General features: G+C 32.6%; 1 long non-coding RNA gene across 1 annotated transcript; it reads right to left on the minus strand.

The window, feature by feature from the left end:
* Positions 1–4,389: 4,389 nt before the first annotated feature.
* On the minus strand, positions 4,390–8,525 carry LOC127732742 (uncharacterized). The gene is made up of 3 exons (XR_007996414.1): positions 8,480–8,525; positions 5,910–6,015; positions 4,390–4,458 (listed from the first exon to the last, which is right to left on the minus strand). It is a non-coding gene; the product is annotated as an uncharacterized LOC127732742 (long non-coding RNA).
* Positions 8,526–14,314: the final 5,789 nt, after the last annotated feature.

Consider the following 14,314-nt stretch of genomic DNA (forward strand, 5'->3'; position numbering starts at 1 on the left):
CTTAGTGTCTTTTTTGTTGTTTGGATGTACAAGTACCCAGCCACGTCCATGCACTTGTATTTGTATATTTGTATTTTTATCCATCTGATGAGTTTAGCCTCTTTCAATTGATTTTTATAATTCGTTCTTATGTTGTACTGTTACACCACTGTTCCAGGTTAGGGGGAGGGTTGGGATCCCGCTAACATGTTTAACCCCGCCACATTCTATATGTGCCTGTCCCAAGTCAGGAGCCTGTAATTCAGTGGTTGTTGCTGTTGATTATATGCGTTATTTGTTTATTGTTTTGTACAGTTCTTGTAGTGTCCTGTTGCACCACTGACCCAGGATAAGGGGGGGGGGGATCCCGCTAACATGTTTAACCCCGCCACAGTCTGTATGTATGTGCCTGTCCCAAGTCAGGAGCCTGTAATTCAGTGGTTGTCGTTTGTTTATGTGTTACATATTTGTTTTTCGTTCATTTTTTGTACATAAATTAGGCCGTTAGTTTTCTCGTTTGAATTGTTTTACATTGTCATTTCGGGGCCTTTTATAGCTAACTGTGCGATATGGGCTTTGCTCATTGTTGAAGGCCGTACGGTGACCTATAGTTGTTAAATTCTGTGTCATTTGGTCTCTTGTGGAGAGTTGTCTCATTGGCAATCATACCACATCTTCTTTTTTATATTTACAGTTATAAGACAATAACAGAAGTGAAAGAAGATTTTTTTTTTATTTTGACAGTCAATGATAAAGCTCTGAGGCCAAATCGTAGACATTGTTTTTAATTGATTGATGTAAATTCAATTCATTGTACTTTGAATTATCGATTTTTGATTGGTCTGCACGAGAGGGTGACATTCAAAAAATTGTCTCCAGCTGTTCCATGGGATAGAGTAAATTATCTCACTCGTATTATCCAATCAAAATCTGGTATTTTGACGTGAAGTATAATAAAAAAATACAGATATGCTTTTATCAGCCAAAATGACATTGTTACTTTCAAAGATGCAGCACTCCTGTTTACCCATCAAACGCAAAGATGTGACATAAAAAATCAGCATATAATGAACGAATTTTTCTGGTAATGGATATGACATGAAGCAAGCGTGTTCAGTATAAGATAGATAAACTATAAGGTAAGGGATACAATTGCTTTTTGATATATATATCTGAAATAATGTTATTATATATAACAGAAGTATTTCTAACTATATATATAGAGGCTCTAAAGAGCCTGTGTCACTCGCATGCATCTATGTGCATCTCTCGGTGCATCTTAAACAATGACCACTCTCTAACATTGTGGAATAAAATAAAATTCAGGACTAAAATTTTGATCATATCTTCGTAACGTTTCTACGTATCTATATAATCTATATTCAAATATTTGGGTGTGGGCGTTCCTTAGGAAGATAGTAAAAACAGCGCTTCGGCCATAAGTTTATAAATAATTATTTTCATTTACTAACAATGGGTCGATACCACTACTGGTGGACTGTTAGTTTCCGATGGTATCAAGTTCAATAGTCAGTACCATAAAAATGAATGTTTTTGTTAGCCCTAACCCTACCTACCTACTTTTACTGTCCTGATGTGTTCTATTTCTTTTTGCCGAAAAAACAAGAAAATGCCTACCTACCTACCCACTGTCTCTACCTTTGGTACAACCAAAATATTTGTAAGTGTGGCCCTGTGCTTCGGTAATGACATGATTTTCATAATTTTCAAAAATTCCCCGTTTATAAATTAAGAAATTGATAAGAAAATAATGTTCCAACTCGCTCTGGCAAAGTTGATCGTAGACGAATTTAACCATTCTTTTTATGTGCCTTTTAGTCATAAATTTCCTTATGTAACCACAAATTTATGCAACCCTTGCTTTAAAATGTTTGGGTATGAGCGTTCCTGATCCTGTTTAACGGTAAACCCGTCGCACAAACGCATTTACATGTATTATGTTTCAAGTGCATTTGCAGTCATCTTTTCAAAACGTTTGCACAAGCTATAATAATTTATTTGATCTAACGGACTGTTTGTGTAAAAGATGGCAACACATACCTTTTACTTTGAGAAGCAATAACTCAGACGTATTTACATTTGATAACAGAATGCGCCTCCAATGAGCAACACGACGAGTTCCTTATTTTACACCTAGATTTTTGAAAATCGTGTATCTTTTGTTCATTTATCATTACTGTATCGTTTCTAATTTATTTTCTAAGAAAACACGTATAGCTATATCGGCTTATAGAGTGTCTATATGCCATTTTATTTTGTTTTCTTTATTGACATAGTTTTGTTGTTTTTATAGTGACTATAATGTTATATGTGTCTGAGTTTTTGATTTTGCCATCTGACAAGGGACTTTCCGTTTTGAATTTTACTTTGAATTCGGTATTTTTATTATTTTACTTTTGACTGCTGTACCCCATTTTTTAAAAACATTTTTTCCTATTATATCTGTTTGTTTTGCTCATTGTTGTCAGTAGACATTTTCGAAAACTATTCGAAACCGACGCATACCCGTACGAATACGCCTACAGTAACCTTTTTGAGAAGGCGTCATCTAAATATGTACAACGACCACAGGCATTTATATTATATTTTTTTCTTCTTATTTACATTTTAAAACTGTATAAAACTTGTATTTCGAATGATTTGCTACTTAACTAGCTCTGTTTAGTTGCTGATAATTGCCCGATCTTAATATTGTACTATGTACAAAAAGGGGGGTTGATTTGTGTGAATTAGTAAAATTCTAATCAGAAACAGGAACATGTAAAGTCTTTAATAGATCGAAACAGAACGTATAAATATATAGATGATAGTATGCATTATCTTGATGTAATCAGTGGTGTACGGAAATTTATACCGGTGTTGGAAATGCATTGTAAAATTCCGTACACCCCAGAAAACACTGAGAAAATCCAATTTATTTCTTATGAAACTTTCCTTTACTAATTTTTATACGTGTGTATACAATTTAAAAATTCTTATGAAGAACTTCCACTTCACAATTCAATACTAACGTTGCTGCGCGTTGTCAAATATAGCTTTAATATGCATATATTTTTTTTGTAAAGGTTGGGGTGGGGGTCAAATTCGATTTGTGTTTAGTGTTTGGAAATTGTATTTTGGAGAATTCCGGCAAACAAAGCTTTTTTTATTTTGCAAATTTTTTTTTTTCAGTTTTTGAATTTTTTATTACTTTTTTTTCCTTTTACTTTTTGTAGTTATTTTTTACTTTTGGCATTAAATATTTAGCGGAATTTTACAATACAACCATTTTTATTTTATACTTGAATCACTGAAACGTCCATTACAAATCCTAATACCTGTTGATTTACATTGATTTAATATACGTTAGGTTAATAAGAAATAAGATACTTTATTTATGATCCGAATGCTTTCTATAGCAATTCAATTCAATTCGCAAATTGTATATCTACCGCAACACTGTATTCCGTGTGAATGGTTGCAAACGGAGACAATTAAAAAAAAAAAAACAGATGGAATATCACAAATTCATTAATTAAATAATCAATAACTAATGAGAGCATTCGGTGTTTCTACCTCCGATTACGAATAAAGAATAATATAAGAAAAAATACAGAATGTATTTTTGATATCTGCAAGTTTTACGAGGTCCTTCATTCAGTATGTTTCGACATTTTGATACGGTCCTTATATTTTTGTAGTCTGTGTAGGTATCGGTGTCGGTGTAAGTGTGTGTTTTAGTGTAGACAACATTTTGAAAATGTCTGTTATAATAGTATTCTATACGACTGTCATACAAGTGAGATGTTTAGCTAGCTATAAAACCAGGTTTAATCCACCATTTTCTACATAAGGAAATGCCTGTACCAAGTCAGGAATAAGACAATTGTGTCCCATTCGTTTTATGTGTTTGAGCTTTTGATGTAGCCATTTGATAAGGGACATTCCGTTTTGAATTTTCCTTCGAGTTCAGTATTTTTGTTATTTTCCCTTTTTCAGTAACAGTCTGGGATATCCTATGCAATGAAATGCTTTTTTATTCCACACATTCGATAATGTACTAGGATATAGAATTTGCATGTGCCGAAGGTTTCTGAATTTTATTAAGTCTTAAAATTTGAGAAGAGACATTTTTCAAAACGCTTATCTGTTTCATCTTCTTATCTATTAACATCACGCAAGGTCTGTGATCATCGTCAGTCTCCGTGCGTCATTAACTTTTATAAGGACCTTTGCCTCTGAAACAGTTAACCAATTTAAGTAAAGTTTTTAACCGGTATTCTGTATGTGATTCTATGAACCAGACCACCGATTGTCTGTGGTATTCTTTATTTCAAGTTCAACAAAATATTATTTTGCGCAGTCGACAGTTCTAACTCAAATCAATACGACTAGCACGTTTCATGCTTACCTTTTCGTTGTGCAGATAGTTGTTTTGTAGTTCTTGTAAAAGACTTACAACCTTGTTTAAAATCGCAGCTGCAAAATTAAAAAAATATAAATAACTATTTGCAATCAACTCATTTTTCACAACAAAGAGGTAATCATAAAGACTAAAAGGGGCATTGGCTGTCAAATCCATGTTCACCGATTTGATTCAAATTCTCATTTTTGATTTATAACATACTAAAACATATACCCTAATTATAAAAGGTCTACAAGGCATAGGCTCGATAATATGTATCATCGTTTCGTGTGTATTTTAGTCTAGATACCATCTAATTAACTATTGAGTTGACCTCCAAAGACTGTCGACGGTAATATAAGCGACATAAACATAAATATAGATATAAATAGATAGTGAACTCGTGCAATTGGTCTGTTTAATTTCATATTAAAGGTTAAAAATATATGTTAATCATCGTTTTTACCTGTATAAGAATGAGTTTTTGTGGATCGAATCAGTCAATCAAATGATTTTCCTTTGTTTTACTGTCAATGTTGACATTCTTTTCCTTTTAATAACTGAACATGCATATAGTTCATGCGCAATCCATCTCTAGCTAAGGGGTTAAATTGAAGGTCACATGAATACGGATTCAATGAGGTCGAATCATTCACTTGCAAGTGCAAGTGCAAGTGAATAATTCATCATCGATGTTTCTTAGCTTATTTTGACAAAATTGAACCATACTGGGTGCTAAAAGCGAATTATTATTTCACTATTTCACTTTCATTATTAAATGATTGAACAAAAAAAATCATATCTTAATTTCTTTTTATATTTCGTCGCTAGTGCCCCTTTAAGTTTTATAAAACTATATTGTAGAGATAGATACCATTCTTATTGTTTCAAAATATTGTTATTGTTCTAATTAAATTGTTTCGTAAGACAGTACACCTGTACACAATTGAAAGTCCAAACATGTTAAATCACTTAACATTATACAAATGTTTCTAAACATTTAAAAAGGACAAATCCTTAAGGATGACTAAGATGTGTACACCAGAGGACTATCTTGATTTGTAAATCTGTAAGACGTGGACCAAATGATTCACAGACGTAAACCTTCAGCGACGTTCAAGACAAAAACGCCAATTAGTTTTGTTTTATTATGTTAAATAGATAGTTAGATTCTTGTGCCCCAACCAACACTCAAAATTATGAAATAATGAAAAAATCAGACCGTGTTCTTTTTCTTTTCTCTTCCAGTGGCAGTCCACATTTTTCATCTTACATCGGTCGACCTCTATTACAGGACCTACCTATTGTATGTACTGTTAATTTGTTCTCGTTCTGAACATGTATGGAATACTTGCCACCGGACGCTGATCAACCAACCATCAATCAATCTTTTTTTCTCTCACTTACATCTAAATAATATAAAAGTTCTAAAAAATGTTGTTCGTACCTGTACACACTACTGTAATTCGTTATTTTTTAATGTAATACCAAAAACGCTATATTATAGGAATATTATCTTACTTACAACTCGAAATTGCATTGACATTTGTAAGCGCAACGATTTCCGTAATATGGATACTGGCAGTGATAGCAAGCTACACCTTTGGTTGATGTGTAACCAATGGGACACTCTGCAACAAATGTATCATATGCACAAATCAAATGAAATAATAGATAAAGGAGATATTGGATAACGGACTTCATATTATCAGAATATAGGTCAGCTGCATATAAAAAGCCATCCAAATACCCTAATGATAGCTTTCAACAGTCATCAAGCATATTATATTTTATATACGGGAGGCGAAATATGCAAAAGGAATAATCAAACTTATAAGTCGAAAACAAAATGACAACACCATGGGTAAAAAAGACAAAGGATAACGACAAACACTATTCTAGAAAACACAACACAGAAAACGAAAGTCAAGGCATAACGAACCCAACCAAAATCCGGGGGTGATTTTCGGTGCTCCGGAAAGGTAGACAGATCTTGCTCTACACGTTGCACCCGTCGTGCTGTTGGTATAAGATTATAGATTAAAGATAAACCTTGTTCGGTGATGTCATATTCGGACGGAATTATGGTTAATATAATTGGAACATATCTATCATCATCTGTGAAACAGATATGTCAAAACGGTCAACTAAATCGTGATTGCGAGTGTGAACAGTTCGAAAAGATGACTGCAACTTTTCAACAAAATCGTTGTTTTAACAGCTATTCATGAAAGGGAAACGTAATTTTATATTTAAACAGCGACATGAACTGAAACTATTTATTCATAACTTGACTCTTCCAAATTACATTCGCCAATTGTGAAAGAATGATTAAACAAAAATACACCAAACAAATAAAATACCCTTTATTAATACCAAGCGATATCAAAATAACATAAAGAGAAAGATTAAGAGTCACAATTCAAGTTGACAATCAAATCAGGCCCCTGATAATTCTAAAATATTGCACATTTCACCAATTTAGATAAACAGGTAATGTGCAAGTGCAAGTAGTGCAAGTTTTTAATATTTTTTTTTTTAATAGAGATCTTTATTCTTATGATTTAGACATGTTAGATCCATAAAGATGCAGATATTTTGCATGGCTGCGTATTTATATATCCCGATAATCCAAACAAATAAAAGATGGTCTCTACTGTGGAACATAGTTAAACAGAGAACAATATCGGAGAAAAAATCCAAGCAAAGAGCTTCTTTAATTCCGAAACCGTCGCAAACAATTTAACCAATCCTTGAAATAATGACAATGGATTATTCTGATCTAATGTAGAATTTGTGGGCCTAATCTTAAACCCAGAATGACCGTCGACGTGGAACACATATTTACACAGAACCATATGAGAAAAACATAAAAAACAGATTTTTCTCAAAAAATCATCACACATTTAAATCGAATATTTCACAAATGATCCTATAGTGGTAAACACCCCCCACTTGTGCACTACAGTTAAACTAACAATATTTTTTGAAATACAAGCAAGTCCTTTCCGAAAGGGGTACAACTATCTCAATAAGAAACTGCACCTTCATAACATTACAATTTATATCATGACAGAAAAAATATGATAGTTTAAATGTACCATGACTCAAACAACTATCAATACTGATCCGTGTCAACAATTTTAGTCTTAATGAACAAAAATGGTTCACCTCCAAAAGGAATCAAATAATTATACCAGTTCGTGAATCAGAATTAAACATAAGATTAAATACTTGTATGTACGATATCATCCATATTACAAAATTATAATCAGTACTTACACGTAGTCTTGACCTCAGCGAAAATAAAATAATGAACATTGCTATAAAAACAATCTGTTTGAAACCAATTTAATTGCCCAGTGTGAATATCAATTATATGGTCATTTTTATAAATTTCCTGTTACAAAACTTAGAATTTTTCGAAAAACTAAGGATTTTCTTATTCCAGGAATAGATTACCTTAGCCGTATTTGGCATAACTTTTTGGAATTTTGAATCCTCAATGCTCTTCAACTTTGTACTTGTTTGGCTTTATAACTATTTTGATCTGAGCGTCACTGATGAGTCTTTTGTAGACGAAACGCGCGTCTGGCGTATTAAATTCTAATCCTGATAACTATTGCGAAGGATGTCACATGTAGAGCAGGATCTGCTTTCCCTTCTGGGGCAGCTGAGATCACCCCCAGTTTTTGATAGGGTTTGTGTTGCCCAATCTTTAGTTTCTATGTTGTCTTTTGTATACTGTTGTTTGTCTATTTTTTGCAATGGCGTTGTCAGTTTATTTTCGATTTATAAATCAAAACGTCCCTTTGGTATCTTTAACCTCTCTTGTATATTATGTAGGAATATAAAAAATGTAGAAAAACAAAATATTATAGAAAATGACAACCAAAGTCGAATATATGTAGTTAGATGACTGTGGCAGATAGTTGGTGAATAATACACATATACAGTATCTTTCAAATGATGTAATGTGCTGGAACATATCAGATAATGATGAGTGTTAATTGTCTAAAATCATTTAAAAGATTTTCGTTTCAAGATTGATTACATCATTTCACATTAGTTTGTTCTAATGCAGTTATGTTTTACCTATGCAGGTCTGATTAGCAGCTTCATAAAAATGTGTACAACATACTTTGCTGAAACGAAAGACTTGATTTTAAAATTACTAGCATAAAAACAACAAACTTCTATATATTCTAAGCTAATATCAATCATATATAGTTTTATTTTCTTAAAGCTACTCAGACAATTGTGCAATTCAAAAACACATTATTGTCTTTCTTGTAATTATATTTTACCACCATTTTCCCCCGGGACATGACTTATATTACGTTTTTGCAAATAAGGAAAGAAAAGTGGTAACCTGGGAAGAAGATATTTTTTTTAGTAGTATATTAAAACAATTCTAAGAGAACGAATGATAAATATAGGATCTTATATTTTAGAAATATGCAATTTAGCATGAAAAATCAAATTTAACATTTTTTATTAGAGATTATGATAGTGTTTAATATTTTTTTAGTCAAAATAAAAAAAGGTAAAACACGGGATGAAGATACTAAGGAGGACAATATAATGATAGACAACATGGTTAAACAGACTTAAGAAGTCATTGATACATTTCTCAAAAATTAAAGACTGAGCAGCACGAACCAAACCAACAATTTATGTGTGAACTAAGGTGACCAGAAGGGCAATCATTTCTTGCTCTATAAATGTCGTTCGTCGTGTTACTTTAGTTAAAATCCGTCCGTTTGCTGATAAAACATTATGCTGGAGCTTTTCATCTCAAAGACATAACCATATTTATAAACCATCGTTAAATTTAACTCTTTAACACAATACAGAACCGAATAAGTTTGGAATGAAAACATTCCCACTATACAAAGTAAAGATAAAACCACAAACACAGATATCTTCAACGAAACAGCCTTAATAATAAAAGAAAGGTAAGCAATTCCTTCTCCAGAAAAGGCACCAAATGTGTAATGGCAGGTACATGCCTAGTGATAAGATAATATTGGGTTATCTCACAAACGAAAAAAAAGGACTTAATTTTGGTAAAGACAGTGGAACATACCCGTGGTCATCTGTGACAGATCTATAACACTGAACAGTTTAACAAATTATGATGGCGTTCTTAAACGTTCAAAGAGCAGACTTTGACATTGGTGAGCTTGGTAACGGTAGTATATATTTTCCATTTAACAAGTTTGGACAAACACTAGTTCTGTATTTCGGTTGAAAGTATATAAGTCTACTTTTCCATGGCAATGACGGAAACTCAAAACACTGGAAGAATGCCATGACTGATGAGGTTCCGCAGATATGCTAAATTTGGTGCTTTTATTGGTTTGTAGACATAGTAATGTCCCGACTCGATAGACTATGTTGACATTTTGAGTAAAATAATGTTGATAAAATTGAGAATGGAAACGGGAAATGTGACAAAGAGACAACAACTCGACCTAAAGAGCAGAAAACAGCCCAAGACCACCAATGGGTCTTCAACACTGCGAGAAAATCCCGCATCCGGAGGAAGGCTTCAGCTGACCCCTAAACAAAACTGTGTACTAGTTCAGCGAAAATGGACATCATACTAAACTCCGAAACATATAAACGAACGAAAATAAAAAAAAAATAAATGGGGAATGTGTATATGGGACACAGATGATGCCCCCGCTTGCATATCATACAAAGTTATAAAGGGACATAACTGAAGACCGGTAAATGTGAGGCTACCCAAATTTGTACTTGATCTGAGTTTGTGGTTGTATAAGTTTCATAACATTTGTTTGAGGCAAACTAAAGTTAGAGAACGGAAACGAAAAATTCAGCAATGTTTCCATTTGGAAAGGAGCATAACTGTAGAACTGTTAAAGTGGCGCCACCAAAATTCAACCTTGAGCTGTGTTTTGTGGTACTAAGCATTGTGTATATAAGTTTCATAACATTTTGTTCAGGCAAACTTAAGTTAGAGAACGGAAACCAACTTTGGGACGTACGGACGGACGAACGTATGGATGTACAGACGGACAAGGGTAAAACTTAATGCCACCTCCGCTACGACGGGGACATAAAAAAAAAACAAAACATAGAAGTCAATCAAAGTTCAGAATAAGATTTTTTTAAATATAAAATTAAGAAAGAAAACAAAAATGAGTTAGGCAATCAAAAACAATAAGGCAATGAAACAGATGGTAGAAATAGAATAATAGGAGATAAAAATCTTCAGGTTTATGTTCTTCTAAATTACTAAATAAGTTAGATCGGGTTTTCCTCTGCCAACTTGGATTGTTCCTCTGATGTAACAGTGTTCAAAAAAGAAAATCTAAAGGATTCATACATGTTGCATTTGGTGTTTGATTATATTGTTGACATCATAATGTACAGACTAAACTAACATGTAAAGTAAAGTTATACAATGTTGACTGATCAAATCGTTTGAAATCTGAAATTAAGGCAAATTAACAGTACATTGAGACTTAAATATTTTTAGGAATTTTGTCAAGATAAGGTTGAATTCACACGACAGAGTTTTAGTGTTGTAGTATTTTGATTGAGATTACAGTCTGAAATGTTTCTATCTGTTGTTGTATCATTAAGATGCATGATTAAGATTTTGTTCTTCTTTTCTGTAAATCACGGACACAACTAGGTGTTTGAATCTTGCAATATTTTGCTTTTTTGGCGACAAAAAGGATTTGTCATATGTGAAAATGCAAAGTAAAACATATGACTTTTCAATAGTATTTCATGGTAGATACATCACGTAAATGACGGAAATTGTATTGATATTAAACGATGATGATAATAAATAAGTAAATGAGAATTGAGTTTTCAATATAAGTACACCTTTTGATAATATTTACTTACCTTCCTTCATATTGACATGTTCTTCCAGTCAAAGTAGCAATTGTAATTAGTGACAGCGTGCTGAAAAATAATATACGCAGAAGAGTTAATCTCATAGCTATATAAAGTACATCTGCAATACTTGAAAAAGTACGTTTTTGTTTTATATAGTTCAAATGATATGAAATATTTAAGGAAATATTGCAAAATTATGATGAATCTAATTTCTAAATGCAGTTTGATAAATTCCGCTTCCTCTTCTACTTGATATTACATTGTATATTGTTATGACCCATTGGGTATATAAGGATTCATGACAGAACACGATCTAATAATATATGAAGGGAAATAAGTCCAAGCAAGTTTTAAAAAAACAAATATAAAATTAAAAAAATATAAAAACAATATGTCGAGAATTAACAATAACAATAACAAAAGCATTAAAAAAAAAATGCAAATTGAAGAAAAAAGGAATCAAAACAAACTAATTCCCTCTTTAATAATTGTTTTTCGTTTATAGGTTTTTAGCTATAGATGGTGAGTAAAATTCTTCTGTCCGTTAATTTTCTCAGCGTTTTCTATCTTTTAAATCGCGATTTTTTAGAACTTTATTTCAAATGGAATCCATAGTTCCTTTAATTTCATCATATCAAAGCAAAAATGTTCAACAATTTAGGAATGAAATGAGAATGTAGATGGGTGCGTGTAGCCTGTAGAAATATTAACTTTAGAAATTTTTAAGCAGACACGGAAGTTCAGCATATTAAATTATCGGTAGCAGACTATACCTAGATCTGCTTTTTAGGACTGTTCCGGTCATATTGACATCCGTATGAAGACCCGACCTGTGAACTGGTCTCGTCCAGACTAGTCCTTGAGAGAGGTCTCGTCCAGACCAAACCAAACCAGACCCATGGACAGGTATATTCTTAACCATTCATGAGGACAGGTCTGCTGCAGACCAGGTCATTTGACAGGTCAGCTTTTGACATGTTTAGCACTTTTCATACCAGACATGGTCTTTTGGTAATATAAGCGATAACCCTCTTTTTCTATTTGCCAGTACAGAAAAATATTAAACTCTATATACACACATATTGTACTTCTTTGTCTTTCATGAACACTCTTTTAACATATGGCATGGTTAAAATCTCTTTGTTCTTGCTGTTCGGTTAACTAGGACAATGCACAGGTTAGATGTGCATTAACTTCCAAGATAACTGCACAGCACGATCAAGTTCAACTCTATTAAGAATATTGAGATGAATTCAAAAAGTACATCGAGACGACAATGTCAATAAAATACCTCAGCTACAAGAAAAACATGTTTTAATGATTTTTATTGTTTGACTTTAAACGGTATATTAATCATTAAAACAACGTTCTTAACTGAGGGTCAGAAGTGTCTTTTTTTTCTAACAAATATTCATATTTAAAAAAAAGTTCAATCACCACGAAATTGTTAATTCATAAACATATTAAACACGCAGTTTTAAAATTAACCATGCACTCTTCCTCCTTGTGATACATGCGAGGCAACACAATCTTCGAATAAAAAGGACCACTTTTTTCAATGGCATCCAAATACTTTCTGTAATTATATAAAAACAACATGGTGTTGAGGAAAAATCTTAAAAATTTCAACAAACGAAGAAATCGATGATAAACGATTGAAATAGATTCATAAAACATATTTAAAGCTAACAAGTTGTTATTGTTGGCATTTTGTTTTTGTATAGACCAATGGAAGTAGGTTCTTAATACTAATGGTATTGAAGACTTGATCACTTGATAGGCCACTAGTCAAAATACCACGTTAAGATAGTCTGTAAGATAAATTCCTTACATAATGTGCTAGTAACCTAATACGATATATATGGGGTCAGTAAATTCCATATGGTGATTCAAGCTTCGCTCTCACCCCATATGGAATTTACTGACCTCATATATATTGTATTAGGTCACTAGCACACTATGTAACTAATAATTCTCACTCGTTATGAAACCTTTAAGTATCAAATATAAATACTAAGTTTCAACTTAATTACAATACATACCTTGAGGTATTATTTTCAGTTTAAATGAAGATGTCTTTGCTTCTCCTTTATCATATATCAAAAATGCAAATATATTTTCCTGCATTTTCCACTCTTGTGATCTTTAAAGTCAGAGATGGAACATCAGTGACACCTCCACTGTACTGTTCATTTAAGTTAAGATGATAGGTAATAAATATCTTAATTATCTGAAATTAATATGTACAATTAAGAGTGAAAACAATATAGATTTATGAGTAAAATATCTACATCCAATCATTAGTTAATTATTTTATTTAAAGTATATTTAGTTGTTTTGTTCTGTATCCGTTTTTTATGCATCTTTAATTAATATGAAATGTTCTTTTACAAAAGCCTTATGGGGCTAGTGTCAGTAACACACGATTTGCATTTCCAACTTTCTTCTCACGATTGATTTGACATGTGTATTAATTTGATCAGATGATGGTCTACAGGTGTTACCTAGACAAGTCGACTCCTGGTCAATTTTCCGTGCAATACACATGCCATGTTAGGGGATGCATTTATATAGCATTTGTAAATTTAACTTATCAGTATAGTTCGATATCTTCACATACCATGCCGAAGTTTAAGCTTACACATCACGACAACCTAGAAATCATCGCTTTGTATAGACAGAGCTGGCCAGTTCATGCCATTGTAAATAAATTAGCTGCCCGAGGCATAGATGTTACCTGGGGTACCGTTAAACATGTCATCAAAAGATACCAAAGCGGCAAGATAGGCTACGAAAATTTGAGCAAGGAAGAAGAAAAACTACCAACTTTCAAATATATCACTGATCATGACGTCAACTTTGTAAAGAATGCACTAGCAAAAAAACCTACTCAAACGTCTACCGATATTCAGCGTCTTTTAGCAGACAAGGGTATACACACAAGCAAATCAACTGTCAAAAAAGTCATCAAAGCAGCCGGTTATACAGCTTCTTCACCTAGATATGGACAGATGGTTCGAGAACCAAACAAGTTAAAACGGGTTATGTTTT

The sequence above is a fragment of the Mytilus californianus genome, unplaced genomic scaffold (assembly GCF_021869535.1).
Source record: "Mytilus californianus isolate M0D057914Y unplaced genomic scaffold, xbMytCali1.0.p SCAF_26, whole genome shotgun sequence".
Classification (NCBI taxonomy): Eukaryota; Metazoa; Mollusca; class Bivalvia; order Mytilida; family Mytilidae; genus Mytilus; species Mytilus californianus.